Below are 16,251 nucleotides of genomic sequence, written 5' to 3'. Positions count from 1 at the left end.
AATCAAATAAATTTTAAACGATCTGAGAAGAATAAATAATAAAAATGGTTCACATCAAAAAAAAACTTTTTAAATAATTAATTCAGATAAGATACTGGAGTGGATAGCCATTTCCTTCTCTGCAGGATCTTCCCAATCCAAGGATCAAGCCCTTGTCTCTAGCTTTCTAGGAAGATTCCTTACCACTTGAGCCATCAGGGAAGCCAGATAAAACCAAACAAAAGTCTATTTCTTGGACAAACAAGCCGCATTTCAAGTGCCCAAGAGCTGCATGTGACTAGTGGCCATCACCAGGGACGGTGGACAGTGTAGATATAAAACACATCCATCATCACAATCTTCCAGAACGTGCTGTCTTGCTTACGCTCCCTGCTTCCTAAAGTCTGGCCCATTACAAATACTCAATAAATTTGCTGAATGAATATACAGCAAGGAAACATTCTCATTAAAAAAGAGGGTCCAGGTATAGCACCTCCTTCTTAGATTTGTCCCTTTTCCTAACAATCCAGCACCATCAAGATCTAGTTATGAATACATGAGGTAAGGAATAAACAGAATAAATGATGAAAAAAGAGCTCTGAGCTCTAACTAGGAATCCAAATGTGCAGCATCAGCCCTGACAGCAAGGGTGTCATGATGACATGTGTCTTATCCACCTTCTCAGGAAGAATTCTGAACTGGAAGTAGCTTATCCCTGTCACTGGGACCAGGGTGCTTGGGATGATGCAGATGAGTGGCTGATGGTGGCCAGCCCATTCTCTCTTCTTCTCTCTTCATCACTGTTTTTTGTTTTGTTTTGTTTTTTTCCTTCCCTGATAGCTAAAGGATTAAGCTTAAAATTTTGGTCTTGGTCATGAACATTCTGAACTCTGGAACTTTAGAAGACCCAGGCTATTCAACCTTTGTATGCCCTTCACAAAAGATGCCAGCAAGTTACGAACCTCAGTATGGAGCAAGAAACACTTCCTTACCTACAGGAGGTACTCAGATCAATGTTGAATTAACAGGTAACTCTTAGTCTTGGAGAGAAGGTACCTGGTGAGTAACATCATTCATTTGGCAGATGTTTATTGGGCATCTACTGGGAGACAGGCAATGCTTAGGCACTTGGAGACATACCGGTGAACAAAACAGAAATAGAAACATACACCTTCATGAAGCTTACATGCCAGGCTTTTCAGCCTTGGTCGAATATTAGAATCAGCTGGGGATTTTTTGAAACTTCCCATTACTTGGGACACACACACACATATGCACACAGATTCTTATTAAAACAGTCCATAAGGACTAGAAAAAGGATTTTTCTTAAACTTCACAGCTGGCTTCAATGAACTGTCACCTGGAGAAACGTCAGAACCAGTGGTTCTGAAAGTGGTGATCCCCAGACCAGCAGCACCTGGGAATGTGTTAGAAATGCAAGATTGGGACTTCCCTGGTGGTCCAGTGGTTAAGAATCCACCCTGCAGTGCAGGGGAGGTGGGTTTGATCCCTGGTCAGGGAACTAAGATTCCCACATGCTACAGAGTAACTAAGCGTGCACGCTGCAACACTGAGCCCGCACGCCACAATTAGACAGTCTGTGTGCCACAAGGAAAAATCCCACATGACAGTGAAGATCCTGCATCCTGCAGTTAAGACCCAACATAGCCAAATAAATAAATGTGTACATGTGCTCAGCTGCTCAGTCATGTCTGACTCTCTGCAGCCCCGTGGACTGTAGCCTGCTAGGCTCCTCTGTCCATGGAATTTTCCAGGCAAGAATACTGCAGTGAGGTTGTCATTTCCTACTCCAGAGGATCTTTTCACCCCATGGATCAAATGTGTGTCTCCCACTTGGCAGGCAGATTCTTTACCACTAGCGCCACTGGGAAGCCCCAAGTAAATAAATATTTTCAAAAAGATAAAAGAAATGCAAGCTCTCAGACCTCTCCCTAGAAGTACAGAAACAGAAACTCTGGGATGGGGACCCAGGAAGCTGTGTTTTAACACGCTTTTCAGCCAACTCTGATGCATTCAAAAGTTTGAGAACCACTAGTCGACAAAAAAATTACCTGGAGAAATGAGTTTTTAAAGAAAGAAGAATCCTGCTGTCCGTCTTTTCCCAACGCCTTCCTGCCAAGTCATTAAACCTGGATAGGAATCGTAAGAACAGCTTCCCCACGTGGGTATCCGAATGCCACACTGCTGGGTTTCAGAGGCTCTCTCACCAGCTGCTCAAGGCACTGCCTCGCTAGCTGGGACTCCCGCCCCCACCCAGTTCCCCAATTAGCAAGGCCTCCCCACTGCCAACGAGCCTGACACAGACACCCTCCACTGACTTCCCCATAATCACCTGCAGGTGCAATGGGCCCCCACAGTCATATGATGTTCCAGTCTCCCAGAAAGCTGCACAGACAGGGCACAGGCCCATACAGAGACGCATGGCCCACCGTGGCACAGACACATACAGCTTCATGTTACATGATACACAGAAGCACTTTCCTACTCTGTCACATATGATGTCACAAACACATGCATAGCACTCATTGTCAAGCACACATTCACATCCTCTTACTCTGTTCTAGACACACACACACACACACACACACACACACACACATCACACTGTACCAGAAACTCTCAAATTTGTCTGCATATTGGTCTCACCTGTGAAAGTGTGAAAGTATCAGTCACTCAGTTGTGTTCAACTCTTTGTGACTCCATGGACCAGGGATAGAACCTAAGTCTCCTGCCTTGCAAGCAGATTCTTTACCATCTGATCTACCAGGGAAGCCCACCTAGGAGTTTAAATTCTGATGCCCAGGCCACACCCTGCATAAATTAAACAAGGATCTCTGGAGTTGGGATGCGGGTATCTATGTTTTCAAATCTACCCAAGTGGTTCCAAAGTGTAACCAAGGTTGAGAATACTGCTCTCCACCCTGGTCCTTGACTAACAGGAAGAAGAAGAAGTAGAGGGTCTCAGCTTCTTTCAGAAAGGAAGAGACAAGATCAACGGGGGAAACTAGAATTCAAAGATTTCCCAAAGTCTTCTGTAGCATCCTTTGATTCACAAGTATCTGGATCACTAATTTGGTGTTTCTTGAGCATGTCCTGCTAAGTATTATTCCATCTGCTGATGCCCATGCATCTAGGACCATCAGGAACACACTTTTATCAGACAAAACTGTGTTTATTGACCCACTGTACTGAGGCGGGGCAGGGTGGGGGGGTGGCGGTGGTACACCAAGGAGAACATGGGGCATCTCAGCAAGAGACTAATAGCAAGAACTCACTTTTGAATTGGGGCTGGTGATGTGGGATTTGTGGGAGGTTTCAAGGGAGCAGGGCTTTGCTCTGGGTTGGATGTGTTGGGAACTTAGCATGAGATAATTCCATGACTGGGTGTCTTAATGAATCTTATCTAGAAATTCAGAGGAACAAAGTAAGACTAAAGCTATAATTTTGGAGTACAGAATGAAGGCTAATAGAGTTCTGCCAAGAGAACGTAATGGTCATAGCAAGCATTCTCTTCCAACAACACAAGAGAAGACTCTACACAGGGACATCACCAGATGGTCGACACCAAAATCAGATTGATCACATTCTTTGCAGCCAAAGATGGAGAATCTCTATATAGTCAGCAAAAACAAGACTGGGAGCTGACTGTGGCTCAGATCATGAACTCCTTATTGCCAAATTCAGACTGAAATTGAAGAAAGTGGAGAAAACCACTAGACCATTCAGGTATGACCTAAATCAAATCCCTTATGACTATACAGTGGAAGTGAGAAATAGATTTAAGGGACTAGATCTGACAGAGATGGTGCCTGATGAACTATGGACGGAGTACAGGAGACAGGAATCAAGACCATCCCCAAGAAAAAGAAATGCAGAAAAGCAAAATGGCTGTCTGAGGATGCCTTACAAATAGCTGTGAAAAGAAGGGAAGCAAAAAGCAAAGGAGAAAAGGAAAGATATACCCATTTGAATGCAGAGTTCCAAAGAATAGCAAGGAGAGATAAGAAAGCCTTCCTCAGCAATCAATGCAAAGAAATAGAGCTTGAATGCGAAATAGGAATGGGAAAGACTAGAGATCTCTTCAAGAAAATTAGAGCTACCAAGGGAACATTTCATGCAAAGATGGGAACTATAAAGGACAGAAATTGTAGGGACCTAACAGAAGCAGAAGATATTAAGAAGGGGTGGCAAGAATACATAGAAGAACTGTACAAAAAAGATCTTCATGACCCAGATAATCATGATGGTGTGATCACTCACCTAGAGCCAGACATCCTGGAATGTGAAGTCAAATGGACCTTAGAAAGCATCACTATGAACAAAGCTAGTGGAGGTGATGGAATACCAGTTGAGCCATTTCAAATCCTGAAAGATGATGCTGTGAAAGTGCTGCACTCAATATGCCAGCAAATTTGGAAAACTCAGCAGTGGCCACAGGACTGGAAAAGGTCGGTTTTCATTCCAATCCCAAAGAAAGGCAATGCCAAAGAATGCTCAAACTACCGCACAATTGCACTCATCTCACAAGCTAGTAAAGTAATGCTCAAGATTCTCCAACCCAAGCTTCAGCAATACATGAACCATGAACTTCCAGATGTTCAAGCTGGTTTTAGAAAAGGCAGAGGAACCAGAGATCAAATTGCCAATATCCTCTGGGTCATCAAAAAAGCAAGAGTTCCAGAAAAACATCTATTTCTGCTTTATTGACTATGCCAAAGCCTTTGACTATGTGGATCACAATAAACTGTGGAAAATTCTGAAAGAGGTGGGAATACCAGACCACCTGACCTGCCTCTTGAGAAACCTGTATGCAGGTCAGGAAGCAACAGTTAGAACTGGACATGGAACAACAGACTAGTTCCAAATAGGAAAAGGAGTACGTCAAGGCTGTATTCTGTCACCCTGCTTATTTAACTTCTATGCGGAGTACATCATGAGAAACGCTGGGCTGGAAGAAGCACAAGCTGGAATCAAGATTGCCGGGAGAAATATCAATAACCTCAGGTATGCAGATGACACCACCCTTATGGCAGAAAGTGAAGAACTAAAGAGCCTCTTGATGAAAGTGAAAGAAGCAAGTGAAAAAGTTGGCTTAAAGCTCAAAATTCAGAAAACTAAGATCATGGCATCTGGTCCCATCACTTCATGGCAAATAGATGGAGAAACAGTGGAAACAGTGTCAGACTTTATTTTTCTGGGCTCCAAAATCACTGCAGATGTTGATTGCAGCCATGAAATTAAAAGATGCATACTCCTTGGAAGGAAAGTTATGACCAACCTAGATAGCATATTAAAAAGCAGAGACATTACTTTGCCAACAAAGGTCTGTCTAGTAAAGGCTATGGTTTTTCCAAAGGTCATGTATGGATGTGAGAGTTGGACTGTGAAGAAAGCTGAGTGCCAAAGAACTGATGCTTTTGAACTGTGGTGTTGGAGAAGACTCTTGAGAGTCCCTTGGACTTCAAGGAGATCCAACCAGTCCATCCTAAAGGAGATCAATCCTGGGTGTTCATTGGAAGGACTGATGTTGAAGCTGAAACTCCAATACTTTGGCCGCCTGATGAGAAGAGCTGACTCATTGGAAAAGACTCTGATGCTGGGAAAGATTGAAGGCAGGAGGAGAAGGAGATGACAGAAGATGAGATTGGTTGGATGGCATCATCAACTCGATGGACATGGGTTTGGGTGGACTCCAGGAGTTGGTGACAGACAGGGAGGCCTGGCATGCTGAGGTTCATGGGGTGGAAAAGAGTCGGACACGACTGAGTGACTGAACTGAACTGAACTGAATTGAAAGCTATAACTGATAAAGAAACAGAAGTCATGCCCATAAGGCAGGAAATAAAGATGCTTAGCCATTTGTATGGTCTTGACAGGGGTCTTGCTTTGTGCTCAGACACAATTATGGAATGGTCTCATGTTTATCTTGCTCCATTTCAGCCACAGGGTGGCCTTGTCCAATGTCATTCTTTTGTGAAAATGTTCAAAAGGAGAGCACCAAGGACTAGCTGTGGCTGCCAGGCCAGCCCCTGACCATCAGGGGCTATGCTTCTTCCTCTTCTGTTTCCTCTATTCTCCAAGTTGACTGTATATTGTCTCTTTGCATTTTTACAAATGTGCCCATTTGTTCCTCTAGGAAATGAACTTCATCTCCTTAATCTCCTCTATAACACATGCATAGCGCTGGGCACATAGACAAGGGAGCCCCCACATTCTGAAAAGTATGTTAGGTTTAGATTTGGAATCAGAAAACCCAACTCTGAGTTCCTACTTTCCACTTGCTAAATAGATAACTTGGACAAATGATTCAATCTCTCTGAGCTCAGATAGGGATGACAGGCCTTGTCTACACCACTGAGATTCTGGTGCGAATAAAAGGAGACAACTCTCCAGCCACAAATGTTGCAGGAAGGGGGACCCCTTCCAGGGCCCAAAACTGGGCTCTTGTCTAAAACTCAGAAATGAATTGTCCAAGGAGACACATGTGCTGACAAAGCAAGAGATTTTATTGGGAAAGGGCACCCAGGTGGAGAGCAGCAGGGTAAGGGAACCCAGGAGAACTGCTCTGCCACGTGGCTCACAGTCTCGGGTTTTATGGTGATGGGATTAGTTTCCAGGTGGTCTTTGGCCAATCATCCTAATTCAGAGTCTTTCCTGGTGGCGTACGCATCGCTCACCCAAGATGGATGCTAGTGAGAGGGATTCTGGGAACTGGACGGACACGCGGTGTCTCCTTTTAACCTTTCCCGAACTCTTCCGATTGATGGTGGCTTATTAGTTCCGTATTCCTTACCAGGATCTCCTGTCATAAAACAACTCATGCAAATGGTTACTATGGTGCCTGGCCAGCGTGGGCAGTTTTAATCAGTGTGCTTCCCCTAACACAAGGAGTGGGCAAAGCAGCAGATTCTCAAGGAATGCACTTTGGGGAAGGCAACTGGAGTGGAGAGTGACTGATCTGACCAACACCTTGGTTGGGGGTGGGGTTGTTGTTGTTGTTTGTTGTTTAGTCAATGGGTAGCGTTCAACTCTTTTGCAAACCCATGGACTGTAGCCCACCAGGCTCCTCTGTCCGTGGGATTTCCCAGGCAAGCATAGTGGAGTCAGTTGTCCTTTCTTCTTCCAGGGGATCTTCCTGAGCCAGGGATCAAATCCGCATCTCCTGCACTGGCAGGTGGATTCTTTACCACTGAGCCACCAGGGAAGCTCCTTGCTTGGAGTAGCAAAGGACAAATGGCTTAGGGGACCTCTGAAACTCAGTGTGGGTATGAGAAGTGGAATCAACAGGTGGAATTCCAGTCTCCCAGGGCTTAGAATGCCACTGCACATTTTCTGAGTGCTTACTATGTGATACAGAAATGGAAAAAACATAGTTTCTTCCCAAAGATGCTCTTAGTCTAGTGGAAGAAAGAGAGACACATATAAAAACATTGCAATTCAGCATGGAAAACGGAGCACTTAAGAGGTACAGCATAGCATAGAGCAGGGAGGGGTTAATTCTCTGTCAGGGCCTGGGGAAGACTGGTGAGGAGATGTTAGGGGAAACTGCACCAAAATGAGCAGTGCTTCAACAAGGTTTTCAAAGGATGAGTAGGAGTCTGCCAGGCAGATGGAGGAGGAAGTATCAGATCAGAAATCCATTCATAACTAAATCATTTCAAGGGGGTTCAAGACTGCTGTGTCAACGATTTGAAACCCATTCATAACTAAGTCATATCAAGGGGGTACAAGACTGCTATGTCAACTATTTTATCCCCAGGTCATAACAAGTTGTCCAGGACATAGTGTTTACTTAAAAGGAGAGGGAGCAATTAATGAACACAATAGCTATTGTTATCAGAGGTTTTAGCCCTCTGGTAGAATTCCAACCATTATAAAAGTATGCATCTATCTAGTGTAGCTTTCTTTACAGTCATAGTTACATTATATTTAAGTCTCCTGGCCCCATATTTACAACTCTGAAATTTCCTACATGGTTAACTGATTTCAATATCCAAAACCAGATTTTTTAAACAAAGATTATACAAATATTCAGTGTTTTTTTTTAATTCAATTTTTAGTTAGTGCTGTCTGTCTTGAAATAACTAATTCATAAAGGGTATGACCCCAAAGCACAAGACTCCATCTACAGCCTCTTCTGAGTATCCTGACTGCCAGAAAATCAAGTTTAGTTAGTTAGCTGTAAGTTAACAGGCCACAAGGGAGCCCTGGGCTCTTCCCATGGCCCAGACTTTTTTAGAGGAGACTCAGAAACTAATTCTAGAAGTAGCTGCCAAGAGAGCTTCAGGCTTCACAGGCCATGTGTACAAACTTCCCTTGGGTGGCCAAAACTGAAAGTGATCTATCTGGCCAATTTTCTTGAGTTAGAATTAACATACCACATTATATTAGTTTCAGATACACAACATAGCAATTCACTACTATTTCTATACATTATGAAATGACCACCACAATAAATCCAATTGCCACCTGTCACCATATCAAGTTGTCACAATATTATTGACTATATCCCTTATGTGTATGCTATACCCCCATGACTGACTTAGTTTACAGCTGGATGTTTCTACCTCCAAATTCCTTTGGCCTGTTTTATCCATCCTCCCACCTTCCTCCCCTCTGGCGACCACCAGTTTGGCCACATTTACTGGCCAGAGAGGCCCTTCTTGCAGGATGCTTTAAGGATATGTTACATACAGTTGAGGGGAGCGGGTACCCTTCTATGAGGGTGGCTAGACTCTCCAGCCCTGCTGTGCTCAATCTGCCACCAGCCAATGGCGAACTAACCCCTCCCACCACCCCCACCTGTCAGCCACGTCCAGGGCCTGCCAGTGTTGAGATAAATGGGTCCCCACTAGAGTGAGCATAAGGTGGTGCTCACTAACAGAATAACTGATCTGGGCAACTGAGGAAAAGATGGATGGAGACATAGACACCACACACAGACACAGGGTCCAAATGAAACTGTTTCATGAAATGCACATGTGAGAAAAAAGCCACATTCTAAAATAACATATTCTTTTACATACACATTGAAATTGCCATCCAAACTAAATGAACTAAATGTAAATAGCCATTTGACTTTCTATCTGTACTTCTAGTTTGTATTTTTAAGTTGACCAAAACAAAAGCATGGTCAACTCAGGGATATAGACTAATTAAACACCAAGTGTTGTGAGAGGGGACCCTTGGGGAGACCTGGCTAGGATTAGGAAGCAGAACTAGGGAGGCCAGGTCTATAAGTCACTGTCCCAGACACCACCTGCAACGGGGCCTTAGCACACTTGGAGGGGTTCACATTCCTGGTCTGAACTTCTCCTAGTAACCCCTCCTTACCTCTTTTCATCTTGCCTTTGACCTTCCCAGGTACTGACCTCCACTCCTGTTGTCATCCCCTCTCCTCTCTCTAGAACTTCGGTTCAAAATTACTTTCCTGACTCTATCCTTATTTACTTTCTTCTTACATCAGCATCGTGAAGGTATAATTTAGGTACAATAAATTGTATCCATACTGAGCATTGGCAAATGTATAGACCCATATAACCGCCATCCCATCAAATATAACATCCTAAAGAATGTTCTCATGCCCTTTGTGGCCAGCCCCATCACTATTGACTAGTCTTCCTGCTCTGGGGTTTACCGTGAATGGAATCACACAGTACGTGTCCCACTGTGCCTGGCTTCCCTCATTCAGACTGATGCTGGGAGTCACCATGTTGCATTTCTGTGGCTGAGGAGTATCCCGTTGGGTGAACTCACCACTACTCATGTATCCATTCACTTGAGGAAGGACACTGAGTTTTCCCAGTTTTTGAGTATTACACAAAAAGTGTCTGAACATTCAGGGTCCAAAGTCGGAACATGATTACTTCGTGTATCTTGTCCTGTTGTCTAACTGCTTCCAGTGCTCCGTGAAGGCCAGGAGTGGAATGGGATCCTCTTAGTTCTCATCAGATTTGCCTCCTTGCCCCAGATCTGATGTCCTTCTCCTTTTTGAGAATGTGCTGTTTGACTCAACTCTCAGACAGCATCCTCCCCCCCACCCCCCCACCCCCTCACCACCCCCCCCTCCCCCACCATGTCCCTGACCTAAAAAATGGAAAGCAGATACTTCAAAATCCAAGTCTGGTACCAGGTTAATTTCACCAGTGACAAGTCACATTGATGGCATGACCCCCCAACATGACAGAATGAGAAGGACATTCCAGTCTGCCGTGTCCTTCTCCAAACCCTCCACATCGGTCTAACTCAGAGAAGTCCCAATCAAGGACAGACCAGTACTCTTGACAATTCTCAAGGTCATGATACTCTGACTACGTGATGCAAAGAGCTGACTCACTGGAAAAGAGCCTGATGCTGGGCAAGATTGAAGGCAGGAGGAGAAGGGGACGACAGAGGATGAGATGGTTGGATGGCATCATCGACTAGATGGACATGAGTTTGAGTGAACTCTGGGAGTTGGTGATGGACAGGGAGGCCTGGCGTGCTGCAGTCCATGGGGTCACAGAGTCAGACACGTCTGAGCGACTGAACTGAACTGAATGCACTCACGTTGGTTTCTTAGTTTTGACAAAGGTACTGGATGATGTCAGCTATCAACAATAGAAGGGCCTGGGGAGGGGTATCTAGGAATGATCTGTGCCATCTTTGTGAATCTCCAGAAAATATAAAATATTTCCAAAAGTTGAAAAAACAGACTTTTAAAATGTCAGGCTTTAACATTCTGAGCACACGGGCTAATAAAGCAATGAAGCTGAGCTGCAGCCACCCCCCTAACCTGCCATGCCACCCTCACCACCTTGCATCCCCCAGGAAAGGCCAGATCACTGCTTGTCTACCTGTACTCTTTACTTTCCCTTTGGGTAGATCTGCCTGGGATTTCTGATGATCAAATTGCTGTCCCGTTGCTATAGCCACAAATCCTTGTCGAGGTTTTTTTGTACAGACTTACCAATGTGTGTGTGGGGGGGTGTGTGTTCAGTCGTGTCTAGACAGTGACCCCATGGACCATAGCCCACCAGGCTCCTCTGACCATGGGATTTTCCAGGCAAGAATACTGGAGCAGGTTGCCATTTCCTTCTCTAGGGGAGCTTCCTGACCCAAGGATCGGACCCTCATCTTCTGCATTGGCAGGCAGTTTCTTCACCAGTTTAGCCCATAAACCATCCCAAACAAAGGAAAGAGCAGCACATCTGAGCACAGACAGGATGTGTTCTAATGCATGGCAAACCCCAACCAGCTCCACCAAGAGGCAGGTGATGCTGGAGGGGGACACATACCACCCAGAGGGCAGCAAGACACTGTCGGATGTCCTGCCTTTTCCACCACCTTCCCTTTTCCGCTGGGAAGCAAATCATCCCTGAGTGGATGAGGCAGCCTTTTACAAACCCTGCACTGGGCTCTAGTTCTATTTCCCAAGGTTAATGATCTAAATAAATTGCCCGGCCTTCCCCTTCTAAGCTGCTTGAGAAATGATGCTTTCTGGTCAACACGTATCAGATTGGTACTTTCTCCCTTTGAAACTTAGCATCGGCACAAGTTCTCATTCTGCCTAATGAACCAATATTAGTTTAACTACATGTTGTTAATTAAAAGCAAGGTCTAATGCAAGCTTTCTTTTTCCTACAAGAAAAAAAGAAAAGGAATATTTTACCTGAAAAGTTCCCAAAACAGAATAATAGTCCTAGAATTTATAGGCCTCTCTTAATGGATATGTTGAAATATCTTTTAAGGGTGCCCTACCCTTAGGGATCTCATTTGCCTTCCAAGTGAGATCTGACCACAGATAACTCTCTATAACCCAGGCCATTCAGCTTTCATGCATGGGAGGAAACATTTCCTCCTGGGTTCTCAATCTTTTTTTCATTCCAAACCATTTAGTTGATGGGTCAACATGAATTGTGTGTCCAAGAAAACAAAAGCCACATCTCCTGGTGGATCGAGCCAAAGATTTAGGGGAGCGTCTTCACTTGGGTTCCTCTGGAAGGAAGGATTCGAGTGAAAATGATTTACTAGGAGGTGATCCAAGGACACATGAGTGGGGGAAGGAGAAGTGAGACAGAGAAGGGAAGGAAACCAATACAAAGGATGTTAGGAGATGAGTTACCACCGTGGGCACCTGGGGCTTAGCCCCCCTGGCCTGCCTGGGACCAGGGCAGAAGATGCACTTCAGAGTCACCCCACGGAGACACCAAGAGGTATGTATTGCTCCCCAACTTTCAGTCATCATTGGTTGGTGCTTCTCTGAGGTATTAATCTCCCAGTCCTTCCAGCCTCCCAATAGCAGAGGCAAAGTGGGATCTGGTGACCACAGAGAGCCTTCAGGCAGACACAGGTGCCAGTAGTTCAAAGTTAAGCCAATTTCCATGGAAGTGGTGAGAGCCAGAGGGATGTGGGCAAAGGACCAGCAGCTCCTGCAGATACAGTGGGTCAGAGCAGAGGCAGGGATGGAGCCCCGCCCTCCAGTCCTCTAGTCACGTTGGGTAAGTAGTGTTTCTGCCTTTGGCAGCCAGAGAACAAAGACATGGCGGAGGAGGTGGGGGGCGGTGGGAGGGAGGCACAGAAGGAGGGAATATATATATAGTTGTTATGACTGATTTGCATTGTTGTACAGCAGAGACCAACACAACATTGCTTATCCTCCATTTAAAAAACTATGTATATATATAGTTGTTATGACTGATTTGCATTGTTGTACAGCAGAGACCAACACAACATTGCTTATCCTCCAATTAAAAAATAAAAAACAAACAAACAAAATCTAAACAAAATAGATGTTTTGTTTAGAAACAAACAATAAAATAATCATTTTATTATTATAAAATATATTATTTTATAATGAAATAATAAACACTAAAAACAGAGAGAGAGGAGAAAGCCTGCCACACTTACAAACACACGGTGGTAGTGGGGTTCCCAGAGCCTGCCGAGTGGAACTCAGTGTGGGTGTCACGGCTTCCCGTTCTCCTCTTGTGTGGTCCTTGACACAGTAGGAAGATGACTGAACCAGTAGGTCTGGTTCTGCCACTAATGGTGACCTTGGGAAAGTCACCACCTTTCTAAAATTCAATTTCCTCCATTTGTATATAGGGGTTAATAAGAAGCAGCTCATGAATTCCTTACTTTGATTGAAAGCTCATATTATCTCAAGTAAGAACTGAGAAAACTGGGGCATTCAGTGTTGCCAACAGAATCAAATGAGATAATAAACACATTGGGTAAGAAGCACCCTACAAAGATAAGGTAGTGTTAATAAGATTGTCTTATGGAGCACCATTGCCCAAAAATACAGCCATCCCAAGGCAGTCCTTGGGTTATTAGGGATATTGTAATCAATGTATGAACATGGACGCTAGCTCTTAAAGGGTTGTAAGAAACATAGGAACCATGTGTAATCCATTATTCCTATTTAGATCCTGAGTCTCCCACATTGCAGGTGGATTCTTTACCAGCTGAGCCACAAGAGAAGCCCAAGAATACTGGAGCAGGTAGCCTATCCCTTCTCCAGCAGATCTTCCCGACCCAGGAATCGAACCGGGGTCTCCCGCGTTGCAGGCGGATTCTTTACCAACTGAGCTATGAGGAAAGCCCTTTAAATAATGATAATTATAAAATACAATTTGAGAAAATTAGAGCAGTTTGAATATGGGCCAATATTATATTAATATGATATTAAAGAATTAATTTTGTTAGGTGTGACAACGGTATAGTAGTTACCACAGGAAAATGATCTTATATTTTAAAGATCCAGATTTGCATATTAGAGGTGAAGCATTTATGTATTTGTATTTACTTTAAAATGATCTAGAATAATATGACAAAATGCTGACAAATGCTAGGTGATAGCTAAATGGGTGTTCATTTTACTGTCTTTTCTACTTTTCTATGTGTTTGAAAAGTTTCATAACAAAAACATCACAGTGTTTTTAAAGAATTTTTAAATAAATATTTCAAACATGAAAAACATAACGTCGCTGGGACTTACCAATGCTGAGTGAAATTTAGTTCATTTACCTTTTAATTTAAATTTTTACTGAGATAATTGGGCTGTGCAGTTGTAAGTAGTAATACAGTGTGTGCACTTTGCATGGTTTTCCCCAATAGTGACATTTTACTAAACTATAGTATAATATCATAACAAGGATATTGACAGTAATAAAATCTACTGGTCTTATTCAGATTTCCACATTGTTATCTATATCCATTTGTCTGTGGGAGGATGTGGACATCTGTGTTTAGTCGTATAAATTTTATCACATATGTAGGTACATGTAGCCACCATCGAATATTTTCATCACCTCAAGTATCCTTCAGATTGACCTTTTAAAATTACATCCACCTCACTCCCTACCCACACCCCTCCTCATCTCTAAACCTTGTCTCCCTTCCCAAAATTATACCATTTCAAAAATGTTATATAAATGGAATTATATGGGATGTAACCTAAAAAGTCTGCGTGCAATGAGAGTTAACACTGGATAGGAACCAGAAGAACCAGGTTTGAGCCCAAGTTCTACCACGAGAGCCGTCTGTTTCTTCAGTAATCACCAATTTATCTTGGCCTTTGTTTCTTCATCTGTAAAACCAAGTGGCCACTTGCTTTCTAGGGAACAAGGCTTTTCCAGGAAACAAAAGCATGCCCTTGGCAAGAATCCCAGTATGAACGGTACCCTCTGGAGTTATGCAGGGCACTTTCTGTGCAATTCAATGCAGAGACCCTGCCTCCAGGCTGGCATATTTCCTCCTTTCAAATGAATATGTTGGCAAGTGGGTGTTTTCTCCGTGTCTGCAAGCTTGATTGAATCAATCTCCCAGAGAGAGAATATTCTGCTCCCTTGTGCTGATACAGAATGTTTCCGAGCCTAGGAGGTCCTGGATTGTGATAAATTTCTCCCCCAAATAAAGGCCACCTTGTGAAATCCCTTATACGTCTCCTGACTTTGCTGCCAACTCCTTTAACATCTCAGCAGATGATCTGACCATTTCGGGGTCTGCATTTCATCTATAAAAAGAGGATGTGCAACAACGAGGACCACCCCGCGCCCCCGGCCATGCCACCGGAAGAGGGCAGCCGGCTGCCGGTAGACCGGCCATGCCACCGGAAGAGGGCAGCTGGCTGCCGGTAGAGGATGCTTTGCGCTCTCAAGACTTTAAATATGTGACACGTGCACCTCTCTTCAGCCCAAGTGCGACTCCAACGCTGTTTAATTTATGTTCAATTATTTATTCTGCTGTAATGCCTTCTCCAATTACTAACAGATAATTGCATAAGAGGAAATGAAACCCAACATGCCAGACTAATGTGAGATCGTTTTATGAGCAAATTTCTGGCTGGGAAACACTGGCTGAAATGGGGCACAGGTGATTAAGTACAATGAAAGCAGGGAGACAGGGCCCCCCTTTAATTAGCTCCTTAACTTACTTAATGATGCATTGTGGGTCCTGAAAGATGTTATTGTTTGAGTTTAATGTGCCATACCATACAGGAAAAGGAGCCTGTGAAGGAAAAAGCCAAAATGCTGACTGGCGAACATGTCCTTGGTGTGGTCTGCTCAACACCACCAGCAAGCCCGGAGATGGTTATTCTGCTTTCTTTCTCCCTTCTCGGAACATCAGGTACCCGTGGGAAGACCCTTGTAGTAACTTCATGCAGCCCTCAGACTCAAATATTTACTTGGCAGCCTGGCAACTGTGTATATTTCTATTTCCTGCCTCAGCACATTCACCATCAATGACAAGAAACTAAATTTTCCCTCTAAGTTATTCTTCATTTTGGGTAAAAATCAGAGTCCAAAAGAGAGGAGCAAGAAATGCCATAATTTTTTTTTAACTGAACTGTAATTTTAGAGCCCATTTAACAGGGAAGGTAGAAACTGTCTCAGTAACTTTGGGGTCTCCTCCTTCTGGAGTTACCTGGGTATCTTCAAGCATGTCTGACCTCACCTATCACTGCATGCCCACCTGTTTCTAGTCCCTGCTTCCTGGACGAGAACACTGGGATAAACGCAGCCCTTTCACCAGAACAAGCATATATTCTAGGTGAGCAGCACCTAGATTCAATCACCTTTTTTTTGCTCTTCTCTCTGAGGCCATCTCCACTCCTGTTCAATATATTCTCCTAAGTTCAGCTTCTTCTTGTTCCATTGATGTCCCTTTTGTGGCCTTTTCCACATGAACAAAGCACCAGGGCTCATGGATCAGTCAGTCTGAAATGTGAGCGAGACTCAGAAATAACTTAATCCAACTCCCTCCCTC

General features: G+C 43.9%; 1 long non-coding RNA gene across 1 annotated transcript in view; it reads right to left on the bottom strand.

Moving 5' to 3' along the window:
• The window catches only part of LOC129637607 (uncharacterized), a 78,536-nt gene extending 76,335 nt beyond the window's left edge, over positions 1–2,201 (bottom strand). The window contains exons 1-2 of the long non-coding RNA XR_008707545.1: positions 2,052–2,201; positions 972–1,078 (exon numbers count right to left, since the gene is read on the bottom strand). This is a non-coding gene — a long non-coding RNA (uncharacterized LOC129637607). The remainder of the gene's footprint in view (positions 1–971; positions 1,079–2,051) is intronic.
• Positions 2,202–16,251: the final 14,050 nt, after the last annotated feature.

The sequence above is a fragment of the Bubalus kerabau genome, chromosome 23 (genome assembly GCF_029407905.1).
Source record: "Bubalus kerabau isolate K-KA32 ecotype Philippines breed swamp buffalo chromosome 23, PCC_UOA_SB_1v2, whole genome shotgun sequence".
In the NCBI taxonomy this organism is placed as follows: Eukaryota; Metazoa; Chordata; class Mammalia; order Artiodactyla; family Bovidae; genus Bubalus; species Bubalus kerabau.
The sequence above is the reverse complement of the archived record's forward strand: the minus strand, read 5'-3'. Positions and strand labels throughout refer to the sequence as shown.